The 27,981-nt window shown below is 42.5% G+C and overlaps 1 protein-coding gene and 1 long non-coding RNA gene across 2 annotated transcripts in view; one reads left to right on the forward strand and one right to left on the reverse strand.

Annotated features, from left to right (window-relative positions):
- LOC117225812 (uncharacterized) overlaps positions 1 to 27,981 on the forward strand; it is a 728,572-nt gene that overhangs the window by 374,638 nt on the left and 325,953 nt on the right. The window lies entirely within an intron of this gene.
- On the reverse strand, positions 8,484 to 13,857 carry LOC143260520 (uncharacterized). The gene is made up of 2 exons (XR_013034778.1): positions 13,592 to 13,857; positions 8,484 to 11,197 (listed from the first exon to the last, which is right to left on the reverse strand). It is a non-coding gene; the product is annotated as an uncharacterized LOC143260520 (long non-coding RNA).

Genomic DNA, 27,981 nt, shown 5'->3' on the forward strand with positions numbered 1-27,981 from the left:
ACTCAATGTTTTCAACATAAGGAATACTCAAGGTCTTCAATGTCAGTACTACTCAATGTTTTCAACATAAAGAATACTCAATATTTTCAACTTAAATGGTACTCAATATTTTCAACATCAGTGGTACTCAATATTTTCAACATCAGTGGTACTCGAACCTCAACATTTTCAAGATCAGTGGTACTCAACATCCTAACCATCATTAGCACTCGACATCATTAATGACGATAGTATTTAATATCTTCAACAACCACAGTACTCAATATCTTCAACATATTCAACAGTATTCAATATTCGCAACGCCCACAGTATCGATAAAATTCTCAATCTTTAGCATCGGTAGTACTCAATATTTGCAACGTTAATATATTTTGCTGAAATATTTTTATATCGTTTGCAATTTCAATGTATTCATCATCGGACGTACTGCATATTTCCAGTATCGATAGTACTCAATATTTCCAACATTGATAATTACTTTGTGTCTTAAACAGTGGAAGTGCTCGATATTTCCAATAAGTAATTAATATCTTCAATAGTACTCAAAATCTTACTTATAGTACTCAACATCGACAGCACTTAAAATTTTTCGTCAACATCGACAGTACTCAAAATCTTTCCTCAACATCGTCAGTACTCAAAACCTTTCTTCAACATTATTAGTACTCAAAATATTTCTTCAACATCGACAGTACTCAAAACCTTTCTTCAACATTATTAGTACTCAAAATATTTCTTCAGCATCGACAGTACTCAAAATCGTTCTTCAACGTTAGCAATGCTCAAAATCTTTCTTCAACATCAACAGTACTCAAAATCTGTCTTCAATGTCGAAAATACTCAAAATCTTTCTTGAACTTCGACAGTGCTCAAAATCTTTCTCCAACATCGACAGTGTTCAAATTAATTTCTCAATCAAGGTGTTCAATCCGTTTTCAACATCGACTGCACTCAAAATCTTTCTTCAACATCGACAGTACTCAAAATCTGTCTTCAATGTCAACTGTACTCAAAACCTTTCTTCAACATCGACAGTACTAAAAATCTCTCTTCAACATCGGCAGCACTCAAAATCTTTTCTCAACATCGTCAGTACTCAAAATCTCTCTTCAACATCTGCAGTACTCAAAATCTTTGTTCAACCTCGTCAGTAGACAAAATCTTTCTTCAACCACGATAGTGCTTAAACGAATAAAACTACTAACAAAATACAGGAAAAAGGACTGTCGAGACTTCCATCTCGATAACTGCTCTATAAAATACCTCCGGTAGCCAGATGTTAGGAAAGGAGAGAATGAGAGAACGCGAGATTATCGTCGCTGTTTACTCGGTATTATCGAAACCGCGCGCTACGTACGAACAAATCTTAATTTTCCAGATCACGTACCCGCGGTAGAAGGCTTGTTGCACACCGGTTGGCTAATGATCCGGCGTATGATGGAACGCCGAGCCGGCTCGCCGACTCTTCCGCTTCGATTTTAGTCGTGAGCGGAATTGCGAAACCCCCGTAGATAGATATACCCCGCCGTCGAGGTAGTCATCTGGCTCCTGTATTCAGATTCCGCTGGATTTCTTGACTAACGATGACCAGTTTAGTCGTTCGACGGCTGCCGATCTTTATGTGCCGATTGTCGTGCGAGGGCAGCTTTATTGTTGCCACCGGAATTTATCTGTATACAGGGTGGGACAGTTCGAACGAGTACGTCTGGCCGACTCGATTGCCACCGGCGATTGGAAAAATGGAGCACGGATTTTTATGCGAGATAAAAATTGCACAACAATTGCACGATCGCTAAAGCTATTGAGATATTTATTTCGTTTAAATAATTTAGATCGATCGAAAATAATGCAACATTTTTTGGTTCTTTAAATGTTCTTTATGGTTTCGTATTCCAGCATATAATTGTTGTCATAATTTCGTAAAATTCGAGCCTACTAAAATCTCAGATTTATTGGTTTGTTTGTGGACGTCGCGCAGAGGACGTTTGAAGGTCAACTCTGTTTTCTTATCGATAGAATGATGCGGTTTCGTTTGAACTGGCTAATATAGCGTTTACAGTGGCCTCCGAATCAATGTTATTTAGAATCATTCACCTCTGGTTCAAAGTCAATAAAGATCTTCGAAGGCCAACTGTGGTATACAGGTTGTCCCAAAAATGTCTCGCAATCCGGATATGGGAGCTTTCTGAGGTCATTCGAAGCAACTTTTTTCTCAGCGAAAATGTTCTACGAGGTTCCGTTTCCGAGTTATCGGCGATAAACGCGGACCAATCGGAGAACGAGGGCGGAGCGAAGACAAGCGAGGGCGTGGCGCCACAAGTTTTTCGTTAATAACGTCTAAACGAAGGCTCGTAGAACATTTTCGCAAAGGAAAAAGTTGCTTCAAATGACCTCGGGAACAATTTCCAGATTGCGAGACATTTTCGGGACACCCTGTATATTTGTTATAAAAGTAAATATCCAAGCAATCGATTCGTTGATCGCAGTGACGACGAATAGGATTAATTGAATTCCTGTCAATTGTTATGAATAAAATAAAATGTTAAAATAAATTAAAAATAAATTATTAAACAAATAAAATATCATTTTTAACATAGTCTGTTAAAGTTTATAAGTATTTTCGACGGGCGAAGAAGCGGCATAATTTGTCCATTCGATTCGAGAGATGGTTTAAGTCGCGGTGAAACTCGCCATCCAATCTCATCAGGGTCAAGTTTCTTAATAATTTCAATTACAATCTCTCGCAAAGATCTCGACAGGCGAAACCCGGCCTCGCGACAGCGAACGCAATCGAACGGGGATCAGCTAATCCTGTGATTAGCGTCGGCGAGCGATACGGACCCATGCAATTATTTGCTTTGCCGCGGATCTATAATCTCGGCGAGCAGTCTCTTGTATTTTATCTTGATTTAATTGAATAAACGGTATAATTGCCAGCGCGGATTAATCTTTTACACTTCGCCGGAGCCGGTGCTGTTACACCCGCGGCCCACGCCGACGGAAAACGTGGACTTTCTTGCTCGATAAAGCACCGGCCGATTACCGGGAAAAACTGTGTTTCACACGGCTCTAATAGCCGCGTCGGAGATACGATCTGTCGGAAAAAAACACATCGTTGCCTCGGTCGCTACGAAGAGCAGCGACGATGGATATTCGTTTTCATTTGCAACGTTTCGAATTGGTTGCAAATATTCGGGCAGCGTTGTGTAAATTTTTAGAAGCATCGTTAAAGTTTTGACAACATTGTTCAATTTTTTTTTATTTTTGCTGTGTTTTTAACAGCGTCGTTGAATTTGTGAAGACATTGTCGAATTCACAGCAACATTGTTCAATTTTTAATGAGTTAGTAACATTTTTGACAGCATCGTTCAATCTTCGATTGTATTTCTGAATTTCTAACAGCGCCGTTTATCTTCTAATAATATTGATAAAGTTTTAACAATATTTTCAAATTTTTAGTAACATTGTGAAGATTTTTAGTTGCATTGTTCAATTTTTAACAACTTCGTGCAATTTTTAATAATTCTGATAAACATTCTAACAACTCTGTTCTATTTTTAACAGCATTGTACAAATTTTTAACTGCATTGTTCTATTTTTAACAGCTCTGTGCAATTTTTAATATCACTGATGAACCTTCTAACAACTCTGTTCAATTTTTAACAGCATTGTAAAATTTGTTTAGCCATATTATAGAACATTTAACAGCTCTTTTAAACTTTTAGCAACATTGTTCAATTTTTAACCGCAGTGTTCGCTTTTTAACGACATTAATAAACTCCTAACAATATTTTACAATTTTTAATAGCATTGAAGAATTTTTTAGATGCATTGTTTAACTTTTAACAGCTCTATTGAATTTTGAACAACACTGTAAATTTTTTTAGCTGCATTGTACAATATTTAACAGCTTTGTTCAACTTCTGACAACATTGTTCAATTTTTAATAATTCTATTCACTTTCTAACAACATCGATGAACTTCTAATAATATCTTACAATTTTAACAGCATTGAAAAATTGTTTAGCTGCATTTTTTAACTTTTGACGACTCTGTTAAATTTTTTGACAGCATTGTAAAAATTTTTAGCTGCATTGTTTAACTTTTGACAACTTTTAAACAGCATCGTAAGATTGTTTAGCAACATTATACAACATTTAACAGCACCGTTCGATTTCTAGCAACATCGTTAAATTTTTCCCATCACCATCGAGTCCCGAGCAACATAACGAAATTTCTAAAAACATCGTTAAACGTCCAACAATATCGTCGAGTTTTTTTCGCGGGATCAATTGGACGCGGTCACAGCGCCGAAACATAAATCTTGGCGAAAAAAAGATCAGCATTCCATCATAACCGCCCATCGGCAGTTCATTATATCAGTATCTTTATAACCGCATAAAATATTGTTGCTTACAACCATTGTCAGCGGGTTATGAAATAATCATTACTTTCAGCCTGGCTCTTAGATACTTAAGCCTAAGAATGTCACCGCACGCCGGCCGGCTACAAAAAGCTGCATAATGGGCGGCCGCGTAGTTGCAACAAGTTACCTGTCGGCGAGGCGTTAATTACCCGCGCGCACGGGAACATAAAATACAGCGTGGCTGAAAAAATGATAAAAGAACGGAATAAATAATTGCTGGCCCAAGGGTTGCGGGCCGCCCGTTCGCCGCCGCCGTCGCCGCCGGAACGACTGCAGTTTTCCTACGCGAACTTTCCCGAAAGTTGTTAAGCGAAACTTGTTAAGCTGTTCGAACCTCTTTGGAACTTCTCCGCTCCCGTTATGGTCTCCCCACGCCGCTGGCGGGGGCTAATGTAGCCGCAGTGAAATACGATCGCAGCATTCGTTGTTGGCTACGTTTCGTATAATGTTGTTTCCAGAACACTTTCTGTAAATAACAATATTATTCCGGAATTTATGTTCCTTCTTGGATTTTCCAATTATCAGGTTTTACAGAATTTTTATGGTGTTCGTGATTTTCACTTGAACGCATAATTGCTTTGGTCCGCACTGAAAGCACGAATTTTTATAGCGCTGCGTTTTTATGTTGAAGTGGAAACAGATTTCTGGAATTTAAGGGTACGTTTATTTAATTGATTTATTTCTTATTTATTTAATTGATTTATTTCTCATTTATTTAATTGATTTATTTCTTATTTATTTGATTATTGTTTTTATTAATTTAATTGATTTATTTTTCATTTATTTATTCAATTAATTTATTTTGTATTTATTTATCATTTTTTATTTTTGTTATTTATTTATTTATTTATTGTGCGGACTATAGAGCCCTATTATGCAATCAACAAAACTCTGCGACAATGCTACAGGACGCTATCAAAAATCATAGTAATCCCCATATGCGAAATATGACAGTTTCCGTGTCATAATTCAGTGTTCAGTGAAGTAAACGTTCTTCGACATCGTAGCGCACTTTAGATAAGAAGACCGGGTTAAGAGAACGGGAAATTGCTTGATCTTCCCATGCAAATTGGATCCCGGCGAAGTCAGAGAAGTCAGATGGCGAGGGAAGTTATTCCGTGAAGAAGGTTCAATTGAGGTCAGTGGAAGGTTCATTGGAATCTGATTTGCCGATGATTGGGTACAACTGGCTAGGAAATTCCTTGGAGCTCGTGACATTATTCTAATTGATTCTGATGAAGATAGAAAAATGCTATTATAGAAAGAATATGAATGAATTGTATGGGAAGGTGAAGGTGACAAAATATTGATAGATTGAGATGGACTAATGGAACGGACTGGCGACCCCTTGCGGTGAAAATATGCAACTCGATATGGGCGAAATAATAAGACGGACTAGCGGCGCCTAGTGGCAAAAATTGGCGGCTTAGTTTGGATTTGGACAGCATCCACTAGTGGGCAAAGCTCGACGATCTCTTTCACAGGGCAGGAGTTTTTGTTTCTGATTTTCGTCGCCTTTGCTACCTTGCTAGAGAGGAAAATATTATCCAGTTAATTATTTTGAGCAAATGTACTCGTCATAACACAAAATGTAGCCGTTCGTTCATGATAACAACACATGCCAAAAATAGCAAACTGGTAAGAAATATATATACTTTGATATTCTGCATTAAATCAACTATTTTATAAAAGTATTGTATTTAAACAAAATCTTAAAAAGAAAATCAGACATATTTAGTATAATCACAGTAACTTACTTACACACTTTTCAAAGAGATTACATCAGCTAAGAGGTTATGAAGTACACACGCATTGACATTCTCCATTAAATTACACATTTGAAGAAAGTATTGCATTTGAACAAAATATCAAAAATAAAATCAGACACATACAACATAATCACGGTGACTTACACACTTTCCAAAGAGACTGCAGCAGCTGTAGTCAGAGCTCCAGCTCTTATAACCTCGAAATACGTTGTCGAGGACATCTATTCGTACAACACTCGGCCGGTCTACGCGCGGAACGTTCGTTTATACGATCCCGTAAATCCGTGAACGTAAACCGAATAATCTCTGTGCGCCGCGGGGAATAAAATTTGTCATACAGTCGTCCTTTGTCGCGAACATGTTCGACGCCGGATTTACGTCGACGACCGTCCGGCGTTGTGTCCCTGTTTCCCAGCGATTTACGGTTATAGTGCATCGAGTTAATGGGAATTAAGAAACGACCCGACCGCGCACCTGATGACTGAATGAATTACAGGAAAACCGACGTTCCACGGATCTTGCTTTTCCGCGGTCTTAAACGCTTCTTAGGATTGTCCATTAAACGATGCGTTGGCGAGACCATGTCCACGGGAAACCAGTTTCGATGCTGTTTAAACTCGGTTCTTTCGTACTTTGTAACGAACGCTGGACTATAATGATTAACACTATTTTTGCTGGGATGATTTACAATTCTTTTGGCATGTTTTAGGGGAGATTAAGATTTTTACCTGATGCATGAGACTAAAAATCAAGCATCGTCTGCTTTAATTTAATTAAACGTTATCTAATAATTGAATTATTGAATTATTTAGTAACTGAATTGTATAATAACTTAGTAATTAAATTATTGATCCACTTTGTAATTGAATTATTGAATTATTTTATAATTTGATTGTCTAACAATTTAGTAATTGAATTATAGAACTATTTAGTAATTAAATTGTCGAATAACTTAGTAATTGAATTATTAAATTATTCAGTAATTGAATTGCATAATAATTTAGTAACTGAATTATTAAATTATTTAGTAATTGAATTATTGACTTATTTAGTAACTGAATTGTGTGTATAATAATTTAGTAATTAAATTATTGAACTATTTAGTAATTGAATTGTCGAATAATATAGTGATTGAATTATTCAGTAATTGAATTGTCTAACAATTTAATAATTGAATTATTTAGTAATTGAATTGTGTCGAATAACATAGTGATTGGATTATTCAGTAATTGAATTGTCTAATAATTTAATTATTTAGTAATTGGATTGTCTAATAATTGAATAATTGAATTATTAAGTAATTGGATTCTCTATAAATCTATTAATAGAATAATTTTATTATTTAGCAATTGGATTCTCTAATAATTTAGTAATTGAATAATTGTATTAGCTATTAATTTATTTGCCCAACAATTTAATAATTTAAGTGTCTAGTAACATATTTATTGAATTATTCACGTATTTAATCATTTAATAACTTATCAGTTTAATTGAGTGGCCGTTCAACCGAGAGCACCCAGCAATTCGTGGTTTCGGCGATCGCTGAAAAAATCAAGGTGGCGGAGGATCGCCTAGTGTTTCGCGTCACGTTACGTTAAGCAGATACCTCAATCCCTTGACCCAACCGGCAAAGATCGCGGTGCAATTAGACGCGGTTGGGATCACGTCGGATCGACATTCCGCTGTCAATGGGGGCCCCCTCCGTGCCAGCGCGGCGGAACAAACCGGCAATTAAACAATTCATAGGTGCTCGAAGAAACAATAAGCGACGAAAAGCGGGGTCTCGCGAGGGCCCCGAGGAGGCCGGCACCGGGATTCGAATTAACTCGACAAAGTATCGGCAGGTAGTCCTTAATTAGCAGAACTAATTGCGCGCTGGCTGCGCATGCAGAAAAGGTTACGCGTCGTGATTTATTGACCCTCCCCGCCACTGTCCTAATTAAGTGCAAGCGAAACGCTATTGTAGCCGGCATCGAGCTGAAACAATTACCGATCGGGCTACGGTCGAAAAAACATTCACCTGAAAACACGAAGAAAAGGAATCTCGATGCGGCGACGTCGTCCTCGCATTCGTCGTCTACCCGGGTAAAGTTCGTTCAACTGTCTCCCATTGGTGCTTTCGACTTTTTAGGGTCATTCATGTAAGACTGGTGAAATAGTCGTTTTTTCGGGGGGTGGAGGGGGGAGATTGGATTTTGTTATTTTGAGATACTATGTTGTTTGGGACGTCACGTTGAACAACTTTTTTGTATACTTGATAACGTCTTTTTGTTTTAGTTTTCAAGATATTGGAGAGAAAAATTTGGTTACTTTATTAATCCAGACCTATGCTAGGTCTAATCTAGATTTATACTTATAACAATAGTAAGGACCCAGAGTTATGGTCTAGGATGAGGGTCCAAGTTCAGTGTCCATACTTATTTTTAGTGCCTAGGATGAGGGTCCAAGATTCTGGTCCAGATGGTCCTCGGATGGAAGTCTTCTTCAGATGGATTTTGGTCCTTTGGTCTCGGATGAGGACCCAGGATTATGGTCCTGAATGAGGGTTTAGAATGAGGGCTCAAGTTTAGTGATCATACTTAGTATCTAGAATGAGGCTCCAACGTCTTGGTCCAGGGTGAGGACCCAAAATTATGGTCCTGGATGAGAGACCAAGTTTAGTGTCCATAGTTACGAGGGCCTAGGATGAGTGTCCAAGTTGATTGTCCATACTTAGTGCCTAAGATGAGGGTCCAAAATCTTAGTCCAGAGTGAGGAGCCAGAGTCATGGTCCAAGATGTAGGTTTAGGACGATGGTCCAAGTTGAGTGCCCATTATCAGTACCTAGTATGGGGTTCCAGGATGAGGATGTGCATACTTAATGCCTAGAATGGCGGCCTAGGCCTTTGTCCAGGATGATGGTCCAAGATAAGGATCCAGAATTATCCTGGATGAGGGTTTACAATGATGCTCCAAGTTGAGTGTCCATTATTAGTGCCTAGAACGAGGGTCCAAGATTGTGATCCAGCATGATGATCCAGGATAAGGCCCCAGAGACAATAACCTTGAAGAAGGAAATCAATAGAACCCCTAACTCCTCATGACTCTGTTCTGCGAACGGGAGACCAAAAATTTCTGGTACAGTTCTCGATAAAACATTTTTGGTCAACCAATTTACTGTGTACCACTGTTCGAACTTCCGTTGTTTTATTGTTCAACCGAACGGTGAACGCAGAGTACCTTAACGAAGAAATAGAAAGTAAGGGAGAACCTTGACGATCCCGCAGCGACGGAATAAAATACGAGCGGCATATGATCGGTCACGATCACGGGAGATCGTTTCGCCGATCTTCTTTGCTTCGTTGGTATTACATTGCCTATTTACCTCGATTTAATCGCAGCCGATCGAGAGATGGCGACGGCGTCGGCGTCGGCATCGATCGGATCGATCGACCCCGCCTCGTTTATCGGCCGGCCGACATCCAGGCCAGGGGTATGTCTTAATTAACGCCCTCCACTTGGTCAACCGTGAAAGATCGGGGAACAGATCTGGGGTATCGTTCGTGAGAGAAATCGGTGCTACCTTAACGCGCCGGCAATTTGTACCCGTGTAAGAAACTGCCTCGGCAACGGCGGCGCACACGCGAGTAGTTCCCTCGCGGTCTGCACGCTTTCGGCTCGCGTGAAATACCGTCGCGATTCCAGGCGAAGCGGTATCGTCTAACAAGGAAACCGAGCCGGCCCAAAAAATTCCACGATTTCTCGCGAGCTCGCGCCTACGTCGCGAATTCCGATCGGACTATCTCCGATAATACAGGATGTCCCAGAATTATTGTACGAGCGGGAAATAAGAGGTTTCCGAGGTCATTTCAAGTAACTTTTTCCTTAGCGGATTTTAATCGCGGTTAAATTGGATGGAGTCCCAATAAAGAAATTAACGTCCTAATAGGGTTCCTGAGGTGATTTCAAGCAACTCTTTCCTCAGCGAAAATGTTCTACGACGCTCCGTTCTCGAGTTATCGGCAAAAAACGCGGACCAATCTGAGAGCGTGGGCGGAGCGAAGACGAACGGGGACGTAGCGCCGTAAGTTTTTCGTTAATAACTTCTAAACGAAGGCTCGTAGAACATTTTCGCAAAGGAAAAAGTTGCTCCAAATGACCCCAGGAACCCGCCATTTCATGCTCGTCACAATAATTTTGTGACACCTTGTACACATTTCCCGCGGCCGCTGTCCACTTCTACCTAGCATCAGTGACGCGGCGATCGCGCAATTTCTGTTCCTCGAGTGAATGTTTCCACGCACGGAACGCAAAGCACAAGGCCCAAAAGGCCGCGGCAGCGGGCCCGCGTGACCCGGGAAGGTCAAGCCGGAACCGAGCACGCGGCTTTGTCCTTATTTAATGAAACTCGTGGGTCTAGTTAGCATCTCGGCCCGCGATCGGTCACGCCCCACGCCGGCCCGGCACCGTTCACAACATAATTCAACGGGCCCGCGAACGTTTAATCATCGCCGGAATCACGAACGCACCCACCCCGATGAGCGCAGCGCTGTGTTCCTCTTTCTAACGCTGCGCCTCGATCCTCTAATGTATTCTAATGGTATGCCGCCCCGACAATGAGGCACAACTCATCCACATCCACCTACACCCGTGGCATCTCGCGCCGAGGCCGCGGCACAATGCTATCGCGAGCCGCGCGGGCCCCGTCCCATTCCGCGGCTCCTCCTCGTGCTTCTCGGCCAACGGGGAAGTCGTCATCGGCGCTCGTCCGCGGACACGGGCCCAGGATATTTACTGGAGTTGACATGGAACACGCGGGGCTGCCGAAGGCCGGAGACGAGCGAGAAAATTGCTGCGAGATTGCGCTCGGCGAAGGACGCGCGGGGACTGGGGCTTCGAAGGTCAGCAACGTTGCAACTTTGTGGTGTCCCGATTTTTACAGCGCCTTTTGTTGCGCGGGAGTCCGTAAAATTGTTCTCGGGGGCTGAGTTTTCTTCGATCGTGGCACCGTTGTTCGAGATATCTAGTTATTAATAACACAGAGATTGTTGTTAATTCATAAAAAGAAAATCTCTGCGATTTCGATGGCGTTCGACCACGAGCTAGAGCTCGATATTTCGAACAAATTCTTCCTTTGCAACAATTCTCTAGCTCGCTTAGTTCCCGAGGTATTCGCGATAGTGTCCGCGGACCTAACCCGGACATAATCAAGACCTAACCGAGACCTAACCGCGGTTTTTAGGGAATACAGTAAATTCTTCGTAATTGACGCTCGGATTGCGCACACAATTGGGCGATTTGGCGGGAGGAGATATTTATGGTCGATAAAAATAGTCGTAAAAATTTAATTTAAAAAGTAGCATAATTATCCTCGCTGTTGTAAACAATCGCCGACAATTCCGCTGCGCGGCCGGCCAGCAGGGAACCGCGAATTTAGCGTTAGCGAACGCCGCGCGGCGTATTGCGTCACTTCGGCGGACTCTCGATGCGAGAATTACTTAACTTTATCGGGATTTACGAGCGACCGTCGACGCGTGTACCGGGTGAGAGGGAGGGGGAGGTGGTGCGGGGGAGTACCGGCAGCGGCGGCGGCGGCGGCGAGAAAAAATCGGATGAGGAACGAGAGGAGCAGGTATGCTCCTGCGTTTCGCAAACGGCGCTCTGAACGCCCAACCTTTGAAAGTGACTGGGTTATGCACGTGCTCTTCTTCCTAGTCCCTACCTACGTGAATTAAATGCAGCTCGAGATAAAGCGATACGTGCATCCTTGCGAAACGACAGGCCGTCTCGAGGCGGCTTAGATAGGGACCGAGTGTCAAACGTAGCCGGAGTGAAAGAGCGCGGTGGCACCGCGGCGGCGGTGGCGGCGACGGCGCGGGAGGAGTGGAGGGGCGACAGGAACGAACTACGGCGAGCGGGGGTAAAAGTAGGCGGTGGAACAGCCGCGCGAGAGGCGAGAGGAGGGCGACGCGGGGGTGTCGGGAAGGGAATTCGAAACGATGACTGCGGCGCATAACGCAGGACGATGCATGGGTGTAAAGACAGGCAAAACCAGAAATGCGAGGCTCCGCGGAGCGTCGCGGACTGTCGGCACGTAGGGAACGCCGCGGCGACGGTGGATCTGCATTCTAGGCGATTCCGCAATCTCCGCCACGTCCTCGCGGGCACGCACACGAGGGCGCGCGCGCGCGCTCGCTCACCGGAGGCCTTTTCACCGGGATAATTGCCTGATGAAGCGCGTACCTCGGTGTTCGACCGTTCGCCTTGTCAGAAACTAGTTGCAGTAATGCTCGCTTCAATTTCAAAGATCCTCGACTCGTTACGGACAATTCTCGCGCGACAGGCCGCGGCTTTGCCTTCCCGGATTTTTTCAACGGTACGATCATAAATTACCGGGATACCTTCGCAGTCGCACGGACGAAGAATAGCCGAGGTTCTTGCGATTAAAACGAGTCCGCACACGACCTGTGGCCGGGGTTTTTTCGTGGATCCGATTTAAGCAGAAAATCATTTTGAGTTTGATAAACTGTTTCAATTTGTATACAGCGACGTCTGTTAATATTCTGACGCTTTTTAAAACGCAATAATTTCATTGAAAGTGGAATAAACGATTTGAATTTTGTTTAGATGATTGAAGTAGTTTGTTATAATTTTACTATTGCTTGGAACGGTGAAACAAAATAAGGGACCTCCTTTTTTAAATTTTTTTCATCTGAGCCTGTAACGAAAGTTTAAAAAATTCGTTTTGTAGATTTCTGTGAGTTGTGTGCATGCTGAAAATTTCATCGAGATCGGTTAACGCAAAGGCAAATTATTTAAAAGATTGTAAAAATTGCAAATTGGTCGAAAGTGTCAAAAATCGAGGCAAAACTGTGATCTTTGCGATCTTTAATTGTTCACACCTCGCACCAAGGTCGACCGATTTCGGTGATATTGTTAACATTTTAAATATTTTTGGGAAATTTAACAATTTTTAACTCACTGAGATCTACGAAACACATTTCTTAAATTTTAATTATAGACTCAAATGAAAAAATTGAAAAACGAGAGATCCTTATTTTCTTTTATCATCCTAAACGATAGCAAAATTTAAAAAAAAAAGCAGTTATAATCTAGTAGACTGGTCGCTGCATCACCTAAAAACGATTCAAGTCGTTTAGTCCAGTCCTAAAAAAGTTATTGCGTTTTGAAAAGTGTCCGAATATAATAGGATACATTCGGGATATATTAATATAACGGGTGGCGCTGTATATCGTGTTCGGACTCATTCTTATTAGAACTATCTAATTTTTGTATTAACATTATTAATTACTAATTCTAAGCAATCTAAATAATCAATTCGCAGTACACTTAAAAATAGGTGAAGCAACGATTTCTAAATTCGAATCATTACTGCGTGATTACATTTTACGCTCACCTTAGCAGTACGTTTCACAGCGGTGGCAGATGGTCCGGTATATGCAAGTTGTGTACAACAGATTCTCGAAATTTAAGTAACAAATTCTGCAGCGATAGTAAGCATGCTAACTTATTGTTTCGACCGGCTAGGAAACTCTCTGTAGCCTGCGAGGAATGGATTCAACTGTGTCGATTAAAACGCGATTATAATTGGATTCGACGAAGACGAACAAATTTTATTAGAATGACTATATCAGAGCGTTAACCTCGCAAAATATCGGCGGACGCTAGTAGGAAGGACTGACGACCCCTAGCAGAAAAAATTGGCGGCTCGATCCGAGCCCGCGCCGCCTGGTGGCGCAAATCGAAGCCTAATTAACACTAGATCTACGAAGCACAAAAAACAGCTGTTCTATATCAGTTCATAAAAGTAACAATAAAACATTCATTCTAACTTTTAACAAGCGTTTTTATGACATTTGCCGTAAGTAACGTATAAATTGAATAAATAACTCATAAATGTACCTATACGATACGAATAATCGTAAATGAAAAAATTAGTGACTCGTCATTTCGACGGGTCCCATAAATCTAGTGTTAAGCAATTATTTTTATGCAAAATAAAAAGATTATCTCCCTCCATTCTGAGAAATAGAAACTAAATAGAAAATTCTTCCTCTCTCTAATCGTCTGAATAGATTAAATATATTACACTGACATTGTTAAATTGCTTTAATTTTTCCACTGTATTAAATTATACTCAGTATCTACTTAAATTCTATTTCCTTCATTTCCCGTTCAATTATTCATTTGGTCACGGTTTCAAGCGTTCTGAGAAATAGAAACTAAATAGAAAATTCTTCCTCTCTCTAATTGTCTCAATAGATTAAAAATATTACACCGACACTGTTAAATTGCTTTAATCTTTCCACTACATTAAATTGTACTCAATATACGCTTAAATTCTATTTCTTTAATTTCGAGTTCAATCATTCGTTCGGTCTAGAGCCTACGGTCTTACCTTCGATCTAGAAAAAGAAAAAAAGAATCGTTGGTCCCCTTTACTAGGGCAAAGGTTGCCGCGTCCCGCCGCCGCTGCTAGAAAGGAAGATCGGCGGACCTTGATATTTGTAGCCGACGGACACTGCATGACCGGTATAGGCGTGTTTCCCGAGCCGGCTACACGCGGCCGGTGAAGTCATAACGACGCCGTGAAGTCAGAGGTTTATAAACTCGATGCTTTAAAATAGACAGGTTCGATCGTCGCCGCGGCTCTTGCGTGCGCCGGATAATGTCAGGCGTACGAGCGCAGCGCGCGACCGTGGCGGTTAAGTTCTGGATCCATTTGCGGTCGCCGGAAGAAAAAACCGTGTTACCATGCCGACGCTCGGCTCGGCAGAACGCGTTATCGACGCGACGCGCAACATATTCGGATAATTTCTGTCACGTGATCAGCGACGATAGCGCGTCGGACGGCTCGCGATCGCGACGAGTCTGCTGCGACGCCGGCTGATACGCCGGAAGCGAGACGTGTGCGCAGACGGCGTTCAAGCGTGCACCGGCGATCGATACTGATATTTTCGATCGGCGAAGTTCCAGACGGTGGAAAGTTTGTTGAACGCGACGCTCGGCGTAGACAAGGTCCGCGGCACTAAGTATAGCCGCCGTCGGGCGCCTCGACGCGGTAAAAATTGTTCGCGACGGGATGTTGGATATAGAGACGTTCGATCGAGCGACCGCCGTTGATTCAGACGTTCCGGGAACGAGCGCGCCTTTTAGCCGGGTTGATGCGATTTCGAGATTCGAGCGACTTCGACGGCGGAGCTTTCAGAATCCTGGGAATCGCGGATCTCTCGAGGCTATTAAAGGTATTACCAGTCGGAGGACCGTTCGTCGAGGAGCCACTCGAAGACCCGGCAATTAATTTCTGCTACTTTGCTATTGACTCGGCGAATTCTTACGTCGCGCGACGTACCGCGATCCACCACCGCCAACTTAAATCGCGAAAAGCGCTCGACGCAAACCGTTCGAACGCCGCGACTCTAACGTTGCGAATATAGGTTAGTTTTAGGTTATCTCGAGGTTACGTGCACGTCTCGCGCGGGCCGCGTTCGATCTAGGTTATTTTTAAGGTTAGATAGACCGATCTCTGGGTCAGATCCTCGCCGTTTTTTCTTCTTCTAAACGTTTAACCCGTTAGATAAATAGCACGTGTTTGTGCAAACAATAAATAAACGGCTTATGCCGAGGTTATGGATCCTCTGTAATTTTCTAACGATTACCGTCGAAGGATCGCCGCGGCGGAGGACGTTTGAAAAAGCACGTTTTCGCGTATACTGGATCGGAAATAAAACGGGAAACCTGTTTCGCTTCGGCGGACCGACGCAACGTAATGTAGCAACGACGACGACGGCGGCGGCGGCGGCGGCAAGCCGTTTTAATAGTTGCAGAGCCCGAGCTACCGCAATGCAGGCACCAGTCAACAGATAGAATTTTCCGCTGCGCCGCGAACGAACAGACTTAAGTCGATTTACTTCGCCAGATATAAGCGTGCCCCGCGTCCGCAATGCAGTTACGTGTGCAGCGAATTCGAAACCGAACCACTTAAATATGAATTACATTCCCGATAGCGACGCTCCGAGGTAAAACGCGCTCCGGCGTCTCGCGAGCGAGCGAGCGCAATTCCTGTCTGTCGTTCCTGAATAGCAGTTCGACGAATAATTGAACCTATTAATCAAATCTAAGCGCGACGGAGCCGCCGCGCTCGTTGTCTGCGAAACGACGCTTATTATCGCGGTTATTAACTCTCCCGGCTAATTACCCTCCAGCGAACTTTTCTTTGACGGCGCGGGACGCGACTCCGGGGATTCTAACCTTTGTAACGGTGCCGAACGGCAACTCTCGAGGATATTCTAACCTCTTTGCCGCGCGGATGCTTCTTAACTTAGCATCGGACTGAAAACGGATCCGTTGCGGGGTTATGTTGCGCGTACGTTCACTCGTGACGTGTATGTACGTCGGGGGCAAGGAGGATTGTTAATTACTTGTGACGGATGTGTTCGTCGTTAGGGACGGAATATTGAAATTTCTTCGTGACCGGTGTACTCGTTATTGCAAGAAGAACATTCAACGCTTTGTGACGAATATATTCGTCGTTGGAGATGGAAAATTGAAATTCCTTCGTGACGAGTATACTCATCAATACACGGAATTTATTACTATTTCCTTCGTGACGAGTATACTCGTCAGTGCAGAAAGAATAGTAAACTCTTTATGACGAATATACTCGTCTTTAGACGAAAAATTGAAATTCCTTCCTGACGAGTATATTCGTCCTTGCAAAAAGAATAGTCAACCCTTTATGAAATAATGCACTCGTCATTAGACAAATAATTAAAATTCCTTCGTGACGAGTATACTCGTCATTAGACGAAAGATTGAAATTCCTTCATGACGAGTATATTCGTCATCGCAAGAAGAATAGTCAACTCTTTATGAAAGAATATACTCGCCATTACACGAAAAATTGAAATTCCTTCATGACGAGTATACTCGTCGGTAGACGAAAAATTGAAATTCCTTTGTGACGAGTACATTCGTTACTGCAAAGAAATACTCAACTCTTTATGAAAGAATATACTCGTCATTAGACGAAAGATTGAAATTCCTTCATGACGAGTATATTCGTCATCGCAAGAAGAATAGTCAACTCTTTATGAAAGAATATACTCGTCATTAGACGAAAGATTGAAATTCCTTCGTGACGAGTATACTCGTCGACACACAGATTATTACCATTTCCTCGCGACGAGTATACTCGTCGTACACGGCTAAGCCTTGCTTCGCAAGAAATTCAGCGAATATAAAACAACTTAGCGAACGTGAGAAGTCAATGTACCGTTTCTAAACTTCTTCAAACAATCCAGAAGATTTTCGCAGCGTCGACGCGGTTCCGTCAGCAAGACAAGTTACCGAACGAAAATAATCTATTTGCATCTCGGGTATTCGCGTTTCCGTCGTTGCAACCGAGCGTCCGGTGTGACTTATGGCCGGCGCATCGCTGACCGGAGTTATGGCTCTATAGGCGCGGACGACCGTGCGTGCCGGCCGACCGGCTGGCATCGGATCCAGCCGGCAATTTCAGTTCAGAATTCTCGAACTCCGGGGCTAGAAGTTCATAGTTCACCCACGGCACAATGAACCGTTCATCGATGCCTCCGAGCGGTCTCCACTCTCTGGCCCCGACCCGCCGATCGAAATAACGGCTCGTCAATGGAGCTGTTGTAACCTCCTCCTGGGACCCTCGTCGGGAGGGTTTCCACCCGCGGCACGGAAAAATCGGAGGGGGTTACCCGGGGATCGATGCCGTCGACGTTAATGGAAGTCGATAACCACCCGCCGCGCGTCACGTGCAATCGAGAGACCGTGTTACGCGGCACTATTCATAACGACGATAATCAGACCGCCGGGGCATTGTGGGCCAATGACGAGGCACCGCCGCGCTGCCATGCCCCCCGTCGTCGCACTAGACAGTCCGCTCCGCGTTACGTCCAATCCGATCCATTGTGCCACGGCGTTGCTCTTGTTACGGCGACTGTCGCATCTGCGCCGATGCCTCGGGGTCTTTCGATGACGGAAGGCCGAATCTTGAGCGGTGTTGTCACATTGCTAACATTTTTTAGTTAATAATTTTATTTCCACGATATGGAGGTATCTCGGTTAATCGCACGGTTGTTGCTTTCAGGGAAAAGACTCTGATCTCTTTTGCTTCTCTTTGTGCATTAGCCTAAGGAAAGATAAAAGGATTCTCTGTTATGTCAAGGTTGTGTTAACAGTTCGCCCTTCCACATGGGTCACTCGTCATTCTGACTCAGGAGGCTAGAGGATGACGTCACGGGTAGAGAACCGCAGGGACTTCTAAGGAAGATGGGGACTCAAAGCATCAGTTTTGGGGACCTTGGATACCTTGGGCTTCCGTGGCGTGGGCCTGTGGACAGTTGGGCCTATGGACGTGTCTTTGAGTCTTTAGATCCTAGTGCACCTTAGTCTTTGAGTGTCTAGGTCACTCAGAGCCCAGGTCCAGCAGGGCCTAGGGCTCTGCATGTCCAAGTCTTTGGGTAGCTAGGACTTTAAGTGCCTAGGATTTTGAGTGGCCAGGTCTTTGAGGGCCTAGATCTTCGACTATTCCTAGATTTTTGAGCGTTCCGCAATTTTTGGAGACCTGCGTCCACGAGTGCCTAGATTTTGGAGTAGTCACTGTAGTTGCTGAGCTTGATACTGAAGGACCCAGGCACCCAGAGACTTGGCTACACAGAAATCTAGGCACTCGTAGACGTAGGTTTCCAAAAATTGAGGATAACTCGAAAATCCTGAGTCTCTTAGTGCCAAGGCCTATGAGCGCCTAAATCTTTTGGACTCTGGGTCTATCAGAAGTCTTTGGACACCTGGATCTTTAGGTACCTAGGCGCATGAGTGCCTGGGCCATCGACTCTCTAGGTCTTCGACTTTCCAGCTCCTCGGTTGCCTAGATTTTTGGGGAACTGAGTCTCCGAGTGTCTAGGTGCTTAGGGACCTAGTCTAGTCAAGTCCTTGGGTGCCTGGGTCTTTCAGTATCAAGCTCTGCGACTGGCTACTCAAAAATCTAGGCACTCATAGACGAAGGTCTCTAAAAATTGAGGATCTTTCGAAAATCCTGGGTCTCTTAGCGCCGAGGCCTATGAGCGCCTAAATCTTTTGGATTCTGGATCTATCAGTGGTCTTTGGACACTTGGATCTTCAGGTACCTAGGCGCATGAGTGCCTGGGCCATCGACTGCCTAGGTCTTGGACTTTCTAGCTCCTCGGTTGCCTAGATTTTTAGGGAACTGAGTCTCCGAGCGTCTAGATGCTTAGGGATCTAGTCCAGTCAAGGTTTGAGAGGTCTCTTAGGGCCTCTTCCTTCTCTGGGACCTAGACCAATGGGCATCCAGGTTACTATCATGCTAGATTATTATGTTAATAATTCAGCGATAGCGTCACAGTTTTCTGACCTCTCCCAACTTATTGAAGGTTTGGGTCAGCTCTGAAACTTAGACCATCCAGGTAACAATCATGCTAAATTATTATGTCAATAAATCAGCAACAGTGCCATAGTCTTCAGATATCTCCCAAAATGTGGACAGTTTTCTATAGCAACTCATCATCTTTGCCACGAATACATCAAATCAGGGATCCAATTATGAGCACAGATTGGGTCCTAGTTGGGACCCACAGTTTTCCATGGATGTCTTAGGAACTGACCCACGTCCCACGACCCATCGTCCAAGGATGAAAATTGTTCGTAACGACCAGCTGCGCCAGCTATGCCCCAACTCCATCGAAATCGGGGACTATGGAAGATGATTTTTACGAATAATCGCAGCGTCCAATTTTCCCCACTCCCCAAAGGCGCAGGCACAGGGTCAGTCACCCAGCAGCTCCGCCGGCGAAATAAAACAAAGCGGCGGGCAGGGACGGCGGACGCAAAGACGTTTCCCAGAATCCCGGGGACCATTAATAACACCGTCGCAAGAAGAAGGCCGGCCCTAAAAATCGCCTCCGCGCGTTACTACAATAGTAATCACCGGGACGACGATCAACCGTGTCGCTGGCTACAGGCTAACGCAATTACGGCGCCCATTACGCTCCGAAAGAAAAGCCCGTAGTCATCGATCATGCGCGGGGAAAAGCTACCGATGAAGAAATCGCGATAAATTACGCGGCTCTCGGCCGGGATCGACGCCTTCGGCCTCCCCCGCGTCCGCCTCCCGGCGTCCCCGCGGCCCCCTCTCGCCCCTCCGCGTCGCCTTAACCATCGCAGCGGTGCTTATATGCGCTGTGCATCCTCCGTGACCTATACTATGGTAATTCGGCCCGGACGACCTCCCCGGTGACCTTTGATAATAACGCCGCCGCGCGCCGGCACGAGTGAAAAGCCGGCATGTCGCGGAGGTGGTGCCGCGGCCGCGGGAGTGGCAACACGACCAGGTGAGCCTCAGGTGAACCGCGGATCGAGAGAGGCATACAGGTGAACCAGGAACTACGTGCACCACCTCCGCGCGTTGCCAGCCGCCTCCGACTATGCCAGATGGGACGACCGTCGATACCGGCGATCCCCCGGCTGCAAGCCTCCGGGCTGCTCGTCGTAGGTGGTTCTCGCATTGTCGCGAAGAAAATCCGAGGATAACGTACGTTGTTATAGTAAATCCTGGCTAATTGACTCGTTTGGATCCCGCTTGCGATACTATGAATGTTAACATTACGTAGGTTAGTTTAAAAATGAAACGGTGATTTTGTTTCTTTTTATAGAATATCAATTTGTGTTTATTTAAATTTATTTGAAATTTATTTATTTATTCAATTTATTACTTACATGTATTTAAAATCTATTTATTTATTCGATTTATTACTTAAATGTATTTAAAATTGATTTATTTATTCATTCAATTTATTTAATATTTATTTATTTGTTGAATTTATTTATTATTTAAATTGACGATTTGCCCCCAAAATTCTCGAACGCCTGCATCTGGATTACACGTGGCTTCTTGGACGCGCAGATTTCTTCCATGCCGCCCGAAGTCCTGTGAGCCTCGAGACTCCAAGAACCCCTAATCCCCCGAAACTCCGTGGCTGAAACAGCATCCTGAAACTTCGATCCGCTCGGAGACTCGAAGATCCCTAAGACTTCCGACAGCCAAGGGCTCTCTCTCTCTCTGTCTTTCTCTCTCTCTCTCTCTCTTTCTTTCTCTCTCTCTCTCTCTTTCTCTTTCTCTTGGCAGCTATTTCTGCGCAACCTGTACATTCCGGTTTGCCCGATGTACCGGATACTCGTAGAAATCGATTCGTCGAACCACCGTGTCGGCGAAGGCTCGTCGAGGAGCCGGGCTTGTCGGCCGTTTCACAATGGAGCGGATCGAACGCGTGCCGGGGTCCTAAGTCGCAGCCCGGGAACATCTGCATACCGGAAAATCTGCGAACGCGACACGAGAAATTAATCGACTGGCCGGCTGCTGTCCGTCCTCTGAAAAACGTTTCTACCTTCGTACGGTCGTCGGATCGTTTATTCGTCGGATCCAATAATTTCCATGCCTTTCCAGAGTGTCATGGGTCAAATTACCTGAAAATCTAGGCACTTGATGTCTCAGGTACTTAAAGATTTCGGTATCCAAAGTCTCATAACTTAGGTGCTATATTAGATTTAGGTGTCTAAGTACTTTAAGTACTCATAGACATAGACACCTAAACCTAATATAGCACCTAAGTCTATGAGAGTTTGGATACCGAAATCTTTAAGTACTCATTTCTAAGTACTCATAGACATATGTACCTAAAAGTCTAGCCACTTAAAGTCCCAAATATCCAAATATCTACCTATCCAAAGAGTAGTTAGGTACCTAGTAGGTTGGGTACCTAGGTACCTAAAAATTTAGGTGACCAAAGTGTCGAAGACTCTGGTATCCAAAAATTTAGCTATTCAAAGAGTAAAAGATTTTTGTATACAAAGATCTAGGTCTCCAAACTCTCATAGATCAAACTACCTAAAAGTCTAGGCACGTGATGTCTCAGGAACCCAAAAATCTCGGTATCCAAATATTCAAAAAGTCATCAAAAGATCCAAAGATTCAAAGTCTTTGGTATCCAAAAATCAAGGTCTGAAAAGCCTCACCGATCAAATTATCTAAAAATATACGCACTGAAAGTCTCAGGTACCCAAAGATCCCAGCATCCAAAGTCTCAGGTACCTAGGTACCATAAAATTTAGGTATCCAAAGAGTCAAAGACTTTGGTATCCGAAAATCTAGGTCTCCAAAGCCTCAGAGATCAAACTACCTAAAAATGTAGGCACTTAAGATCTCAGGTCCAGAGACTCTGAGACCTAGGTACGATAAAATTTAGGTGTCCAAAGAGTCAAAGTCTTCAGTATCTAAAAATCTAGATCTAAAAAGTCTCATAGATCAAACTACCTAAAAACATAAAAACTGAAAATCTCAGGTACCCAAAGATCTCGCTATCTGAAGACTCATAGACCCAGGTACCCAAATATTTAAGTGTCTAAAGAGTCAAAGACTTCATTATCCAAAAATCTAGGTCTCCAAAGCCTCACAGATCAAACTACCTAAAATGCAGGCACTTGATGTCTCAGGTACCCAAAAATGTCGCTATCCAAAGACTCACAGACCTAGGTACCCAAGAACCTAGGCACTCTGAGTCCCAAATATCCGAAGACCTAGGTACTCGTCGACCCAGATATCGGAAAATCTGGGCCTCCGAAGCTGGAATCAGGTTGGGCCTGATCCCGAAGCAATATTATTCGAAATCTCGATGCGCCTCGGAAGTCCCAGGGGTCGCAGAAGCCTTGTCAAGCAACCGTCGTGCCACGGCGACCTCCAATCCAGCTCGACGACCTTTCGCCGACACGGTCGTTCGACGAATCGATTCCTGCGGGTATCCGCGGCACATCGGCCAGACCGGCATGTACAGGTTGCGCAGAAATAACTGCCCCGCGTAAAATCGTTCCGTCCGCGGGCAGATATTTTTGGAGCCTCGTTGCAACCGGCGCTCCGGGCTATGTCTTCGGGGTGACGGGAGAAATCGTTCAGCCTCAACCTTGGGAAATATCCAGACACAACTATCCGGTTGTCGAATAATTCGACGAACGAATTCAATCTTTCGTGACACGTTAACGGAGGACGCGCCGGGGTCTATTTGAACCCAATGTGTAAATATTGTTATTTGAGTGTTATCTGGGTTCCTGATAATTGATTGAAATTTTCTCACGGGGCGTTGAGGCCTATAAAAAAGGTGACGTGTCTTGGAGGAATGTCTTGAAAAGTTGGTTGAGAAAATTGAATAATATTTTTCTGAATAACAATGTATATATATATATAATTTTACTTCAATTTTATTTATTTTATTATTTATTTATGTTTATTATGCATTTAATTTATTTTAATTTTATATTATTATTTGGTTTGCTTTTTTGATATTTGATTTTGCGGCCTACTTTTTATTATAATTTATTTATATTATTTTATAATTTATTATCACAATTAGGGAGAATTTACGATACTTAAATTTGTTGATATTACTTAATTTTACAAGAATATTTTAGTGCAGTAAGCGAGTCAAGATAATTGAAAATGATCAGTACACACTATAATTCAATTTTGTACGATTTCAATATACTGATTCAATTTTTGCACAAATATTTTGAAGCAGTGGGCAAATTGAAAAGAATTGAAGAATATCAATGTAGTGTTTTAAATTTGTTGAAATTATTTAATATAACAAGAGTATTTTAAAGCAGTAGGCGAGTGAAGATAATTGAAAATGATCAATACACTGTTATTCAATTTTATACAATTTCAATGTATCGTTCCAATTTTATTGAAATTATTTAATGTTACAAAAATTAATGCAGTAGGCAAACAAAGATAATTGAAAATTATCAATATACTATTGTTCAATTTTATACAATTTCAATTTACTGTTTCAATTTTTGCACAAACATTTTGATACAATGGGAAAATTGAAAAGAATTGAATAATATCAACATGCAGTTTCAATTTTATTGAAATTATTTAATGTCACAAAAATATATTAAAGCAGTAGACAAACACAGATAATTGAAAATGATCAATACACTATAATTCAATTTTACACAATTCCAAACGAATTGAAAAATATCAATGTACAATAAATAAACCATAAAAACGAGCCGCAAGGCTCGAATAATCGAATCTCCCCTTCCCAAATCGTTGATTTTCATATAACATATAAACGGACACTTTTAACATCACTGCAAGATTCAACTCGTCTGGTACAATTTTAGAAAAGTGACTTCTCGCGACGCAGTCATCGAGTTTCCATTGGCCGGTCGTATAAACAAGTTGAATATTAATACGTGACCTTTCCGCGCGACACTCCAGACGATCGTTAGACCGAGATTGAAGGAAACCAATAACGTGGACACATTATTTTCAACTAGTTAAGATCGGCCTATTGAAGGTGGAACCATCTGAAACCGGCGAACGGTTTTGATAATGTTTATTCTGCACGAGAGATCCGCCACTCGAGCGGCGTTGTATGCCTCCGATCCGGTATAAATTCTGCGATCGAGTTTATCCAATCTGACAGAACGTCGATTATTGGGTATCGGGCAGAAACCACCGCGGGTAATTGGCTGGGATCGTATAAGTATATTGATCGGCGAACGCGGCGGCGTTATTCATTGACTGGACGGACAGCGAATAGGCGACTCGGATTTAAATATTAACCCGCCTGTCCCAGTTTACCGGGGATCTATAGGAAAAATCTGGAATAGCTGGTACCGGCGTTCCCACACGCTATTATAAGAAAACACGCCGATGGAATACTAATTGCAACGCCGCACGGCCGCAGCGGACGTGCACTTCGCAAATCTGCCTCATTCCCGGAATAACTTCTGAATAAATTCTGGAAACCTGTCTTGCCGAATGAAACCGCGGGGCAAGTGTATCAATAGAATACTAATTCCCGTTCGTAAACTCGAGTTTCAGCGCCGCGAATTCGTCGCGACTCGAAAATAGCATCGCTCTATGTAATGTGTACAGCGATCTAGACCAGGGTCCAGCGATCCTGGCCGAACCGGTGATGTATCGTAAATCGATGATGGCTGAGCAAATTTTTATTCCGGACGGCGACCGGTTCGATGGAAAACCGATATTTCCATCCGGCGAAACGTATTAATACAATTGGGTTCGTCGGACACGGAGCACATCATTGAAATGGATGAGAATCGGGTCTGGATGTTGACGAGGCGACGTGTTTCCTTGAGGAGGATCGATAAGGCCTTCGTTGAATCAGGGGCCAAGATTAAAGGGCCAAAGATTATTTAGAAGTAGTGTTTGAAATACTTTTGTGGTGTTTCAAATGATTTTGCAGTGTTTGAAATATTTTTTTAGTATTGGAGAACATTCGGTAGTACTACGAATATTTTGGTAGTAATGGAAATATTTTAATAGTACTAGGAGTACTTTAGTAGTACTGGGAATAAAGTATATGGAATATTTTAAAAGTATAGGAAATACTGTAATAGTAGTTCAAATACTTTATCAGTACTGGAAATAGTTTAGTGGTACTGGAAATGGTTTAGTAGCATGAGAAATACTTTAGTAGCACTGGAAATATTTTAGTAGTACTGGAAAGACTTTAGTATTACCGGAAATAAGCCATTTGGAATATTTTAATAGTATTGGAAATACTGCAGTTTTAGTTAAAATACTTTAGTAGCACTGGAAATACTTTAGTAGTACTGGAAATATTTTAATAGTGCTAGAAGTAATTTAATAGTACTGGAAATAAGGTATATGAAATATTTTAATAGTATTGGAAATATTGAAGTAGTAGTTCACAAACATTTTAGCAGTACTGGAAATACTTTAGTAGCACCAGAAATACTCCAGTAGTACCGGAAATAAAGCATTTGGAATACTTTAATAATATTGGAAATATTGTAGTAGTAGATGAAATATGTTAATAAATACTTTAACAGTGCTAGAAATACCTTAATAGTACTGACAATACTTTGGCAGTACAGGAAATATTTCAATAGTACCAGGAATACTAGCATCAGAAGTAAAGTATTTGGAATACTTCAATAGTATTGGAAATACTGTAGTAGTACTGAAAGTACTGAAGTATTTACAATACTTAAATAATATTTAAAATACTTTAGTAGTGTCTGGAACGCTTTAGTAGCATTAGAAATACTGTATTACTAGTTGAAACACTTTAATGCTATTTGAGATATTCCAATAGCAGTTGAAATACTTTGGTAGTGTGTGGAATACTTTAATAGTATTTTAATCTCCCAAGTAGTATTTGGAATAATTTAGTAGTATTTGAAATATTGCAATAGCAATTGAAAAACTGTACTACCAGTTGAAATACTTTAGTAGTATTGGGAATACTGTACTACCAGTTGATAAACTGTACTACTAGCTGAAATACATTAGTAGTATTAGGAATACTGTACTACTAGTTGAAAAACTGTACCACTAGCTGAAATACTTCAGTAGTATTGGGAATACTGCACGACCAGTTGAAAAACTGTACTACTAGCTGAAATACTTTAGTAGTACTAGGAATACTGTACTACCAGTTGAAAAACTGTATCACTAGCTGAAATACTTTAGTAATATTGGGAATACTGTACTATCAGTTGGAAAACTGTACCACTAGCTGAAATACTTCAGTAGTATTGGGAATACTGTACGACGAATTGAAAAACTGTACTACTAGCTGAAATACTTTAGTAGTACTAGGAATACTGTATTATCAGTTGAAATACTTTAGTAGCATTGGGAATACTGTACTACCATTTGAAAAACTGTACTACTGGCTGAAATACTTTAATAATATTGGAAATACTATACTACCAGTTGAAAGACTGTACTACCAGTTGAAATACTTTAGTAATATTGGGAATACTGTACTATCAGTTGAAAAACTGTACTGTCAGTTGAAATACTTTAGTAGCATTGGGAATACTGTACTACCAGTTGAAATACTTTAATAATACTTGAAATACTTTAGTAGTACTTGAAATACTTTAGCAATACTTGGAATACTTTAGCCGCATTTAGAACACTTCAGCAGCATTTCAAACAATTCACTAGTACTCGAAACACTTTAGCATTTTAAATACTTCAGAAGTATTTCCAGTAGCTCAGCAATGTTTGAAATACTTTCGCAGCTGCCTCGAAGAAAGTCGACATGGTAAGAAATTCATAAAGAAGTAATCGTCAACCAATTCAATACAACAAAAAATTCATAATAAACTTTATTGAAAGATAAATTTCTATACTCCTATTGCATCCCATTATCGATAAGATCGACACAACAGGAAATTCATAATGATTTCATAGCAACACACAAAAAATCGCTATACCGTCAAAGCGAAAACGAGCATCATATAAAGTCAATTCATCAGGCAACGATCTTCAAAGAAATCGAACGAAAATCAGCCGCGAGCAATTACCGAACGGCAAGACGATCCACCTAGATCCTAGTCTAGATCTTATCCACGCCGGGCGAAGAAGCGCGTATTGTGACGGCAAATGGAATGATCCTGGGTGCAGCTGGTGCTTATGGTTTCCCCTCTGTCTCGCTCTCTAGCTCTCTATCGGGCCAATCTATCCGTCTCGATTCGTCCGTTCTCCCGGTGTGTCGCTCTCTCCTCGCGCTGAAATCGTTGCGCAAGAAGCCAGAAGATGAGCGAGCAAGCGAGCAAACGTGCGAGCGAGCGAACGGCCGACGCGACGATGCAGAAGAGAGGAGCGGCCTCATCCGTGCTCGCGTGCCGTAAATTTCGAGCTCGTGCGCGATGCTACGGCGTACGTGTGCCCCG

This window comes from Megalopta genalis, chromosome 14 (assembly GCF_051020955.1).
Source record: "Megalopta genalis isolate 19385.01 chromosome 14, iyMegGena1_principal, whole genome shotgun sequence".
Lineage (NCBI taxonomy): Eukaryota > Metazoa > Arthropoda > Insecta > Hymenoptera > Halictidae > Megalopta > Megalopta genalis.